The sequence below is a fragment of the Geospiza fortis genome, unplaced genomic scaffold (assembly GCF_000277835.1).
Source record: "Geospiza fortis unplaced genomic scaffold, GeoFor_1.0 scaffold186, whole genome shotgun sequence".
Classification (NCBI taxonomy): Eukaryota; Metazoa; Chordata; class Aves; order Passeriformes; family Thraupidae; genus Geospiza; species Geospiza fortis.
Genome location: NW_005054331.1, coordinates 703,805 through 707,753, shown reverse-complemented (window position 1 = coordinate 707,753; position 3,949 = coordinate 703,805).

The following is a 3,949-nucleotide window of genomic DNA, read 5'->3' as shown; positions in this document are numbered from 1 at the left end:
ATATTTAAATGGTTTTTAAAAATAAACAACAAACACAAACACCAGTGACCTAGAGGGACTGTCACGAGTCTTCAGTTAACAGCAACCTTATATTAAAATAAATACTCAATACATTTTAAAGCTCAATGCTTTCAGTTCAATTATTATTGAACTGAATGGAACTCTTCATTTATCTCAGTTTCATAGCAGAATGGCTCATTAAACTGCAATTACTTCAGTATAAAAAATCTGCTGCAATATTCTTCATTATTTTCATAATAAATATTTTTCACCTTCCAAAATAAGCACATTGGAAGAAAAAAATTGAATATTTATTTTCAAATAATATTTATTTAAGTAGTAATTATTTATGTAAATGGCAGCTATGATTATTTTATTAATAATCAATATTCTTGATTATTCTTAATTAAATTAAGGGTATTTTTACTGATGTGAGGGAAATGAGCTTGACCAGTTTGTAATACAAGCTCTTGACAATGTGTATACGAAAAAGAAAATATTCTGACTGAAGTCTAGAGATTTCCTTTACTGATTTAATCGACCTTTGATGGCTCAGTAGACTTGCAAGACTTGTCATTTGGTAAATAGGGTAAAAATTGCTGTGGAAAGAGAAAAAATGCAGACACATTTCCACACACAGCATCACAAGATGAAGATGAGAACCACAATGAAGATCTGGTGCCTTGGTTGCAGCAATCACAGCTCAAAGAGAAAAAATGTAGGGAATCAGTTAAGCCTTTAGGTGAAATACAGCTCCACATAGCTTTTACCTTTCCTGGAACACCAACAGTCCAAATCCAAACAATGCAACAATATTTCAAACCATATTAGACCAAAATACATTCCATATTCAGACAGGTAATATGTCACTTTCAATAATCAATGCTGTTGGCATGTAAGACCCTACCACTGAATATGAGGGTAGATTCTGCCCATGCCTTCATTTCAGGGATCATCACCCTGTTGTGTCACTACCTTTCACAGAACATGAGACTGTAAGGGACCACAAGAATGTGCTAATATGCCACAGGTTTCTATCAGCACAGAAGCCACTCATTACAATGCTCTTAAAAATCAGTCATATTCAATCTCAATAAATATCACAATTACTATCACTTTGTTTCTTCGTTAGGAAGCTCTCCTAAATATCAGTGCTTACTCACTTGCTTCTGATTTCAAGGCTAATTTATTTCTAATTACAAATGTATCCATGGTTTGCAAATAAATTCCTACATTATAAATAATATTTAGCCATCATGTATTTATTGAGAGGAATCATTGCTCTTCCCAGCTTAGTGTTTTCGTGTGTCCTTACAAGATTAGCAAATAAGTGCAAGAACACTGTGTCCTTTTAGTCAAAAACCATCGCTCTGGAAATCCCATAAATGCTCCATTGAAAGGCTATTCCCAGATTTATTGGACTCTCACCTATTCTCCTTCCTTGCAAAAGCCTTGTATTCCCCAACTCATCAGAGCAGCCCTCTTCTGTCCCTGATGCGTTCTCAAGAGAGAACAGCATAGCACAGTTTGGTTCAGCAATCTCAATACTTAATCACCTTAATGCTTACCATTAGCTACAGAGGGCAGCTGTCTTACATGTCTTTTGGTTTTGTTTGTCTTTTGTGGCTGAAAAACTCCAAAAACCAGGATAGATAACAAGATAGGCTTTTATTCCTCAGATTTCCAAGGAGCTGCTAACAGGAATTTCTATTATTTCCTAAGCCACTGCATTTTGAATTGCTGCACTGCTTCTTATTCCTATTATTTAGGTCATCAAAAACTTCCATGTGTCACACCTATCCCCTTCCTCTGCAGGGATGGTCCTGTTCACCTTTGCATTACCAACACAATAGATTCATTCATTATTTTTAGCATCAAAGCAATTGCATTTAAGTGACTTGCTGTAATGCTGATCTACAACCAATCTTATTTAAATGTTTAAAATTTTCATATTAAATAGGACTAGTTGTAGATAAGTCAGCAAGTCTCTCGCAACTGATCTCCAGCCTAATGCCTTTCACCCCTTGAGCAGGAATAGCAGTCAGTTTTGCCAGCTTTACCATTAGCCAAAGTTCTGCTAGCAGCACAAGATCACCTCAGCTGAATGTCTATCAATGACAGCATCTCCTGTGAGCAGGTGAGCACACACACAATGACAGCATCATGATTTGTGGGGTCCTGGATCACATCAGCTGAGAACAATAAAAGGACTTGTGCCTGGTTAGCACCTTTGTTTCTCTAAAGGATGGAAGGTAGCTTCCACACATCAAAGGTGGAAGATAGCTGCAGGCATAAAAGATGGGAAGGAAGGTATTAAGAAGCATTTGGATTGGAAAAAAAGAAATCTAGAGGATATTATTTAGGAGTCAAGATTCCTTGAGCGAAGAATAAAGCAAGGCTTGGAGGGAGAGAAGGAAGCATGCTCACGTAATTCTGGAGTCAAAAGAGATGGATGAGGAGCAAAAGCATAAAAAGAACAGACTCTCAGAGAGCAATGTATAAAAAGCCTGGTTACACATTATTGTTAAAATCAGAGAGAAATTCACACAGTTTGATGTATTCTTGACTCCACTGACAAGAAAAATAGTTTCTACTCATATATTCACATTTTAAGGGAATAATTACATTCTACAGGTACATACTTACATCTGAGGGCAAACATTCTTCAAAAAAATTTTTCTTTTATAGTATAACTGTCCATATTAGTTATAGATTATTTGAGCCCCATCACACAAGCTTCTCTGTGTCATTACTCATTTACAAACAATTTCAAATTTTCAAGCAAATAAACCATTGTGTTAGTTCCCCACACAATTTAGCTTCTGGGGCATTTTTTATGAACCTATTTTAATTCACACTTAATTTATTTTTACTTTAGTAGTCCTTCATTAAAGCTCTATAACGAGTTGAATTTGAAACTGCTTCCCTGAAAATACTAGTGAGGAACTTGTTTAAAAAGCTTAGAAATATATGAGGAGAAAAAAAAAATGTTAAGCTTTGTCCCTGAGATCACACATTCTCTATAATATACAGAACAATTATATTTAAACTGTAATAAATGCAGGTATCATATGGTTTACATTTTTCTTCTGCAGGGGAATACAAACTGTAAACTTCCATCTAAAGTGACAATTAGGAATATTGAGTCCCTCTGAACACTAAAGTTGAAAAATAAAGTTACCCATAAATTTACCCCGTAATTTAGTGGACTTAAAAATCAATTTTCAAGTTAGTTAAGATTGGATTTTGCAGGCTATTCTGCTGCATATATACGTGCATACACCTGTTTAACTATCACCATAGCTATTCGGTCATAAACTTTAGACATAAACAGCAGATGCTTAAGATGTGTCATTTTTCAAAGAAGCAAGAAATGCATTTTAATATATTGTCATCCTTTTGATCTTTTAAAAGCAGTTGCTCTTGGAAAAGAGATGCATTTAAATCAACCTTACTGTGTGATCTGCCTGTGCTTCAGTGGTTTTTTGTTGAACAAAATTTCAGATTTGCTGTTAGCAACTTTTTCTCCAGATAATAAAATTGTATTTCTCTTTCTAAAAAGCAACTGAAGGGCATACATATTCATGTTTATTTGGTTTACAGCAGCTATTCATGAGTTGCAGAAATTACGATTTGTATCTTAATTTGGAAATACATGACATTCAATGAACCACAGCACAACCAAGCAGATGGTCTGCACTGATTTGTATTTCCAATGACTAGTCTATACTAATTGCCGTGGTATGGATGCTGTGAGGAGGAATGGAGAAAGTTAGAGGAGTGGTATAAAAAAACAGTGATGCTGGCCAGAGCCCGTTACCAGAGGCGGCTCCCGGGCGCCTAATGGGGACAGCCGGCGGACGCGAAGCGACTTCACTTCGCGGCTGTAGGTCCCGCTTACGGCTGCGGGAGCGGCTCCGCGCCGAGCGCTCAGAGGGGCCGCGGGGCC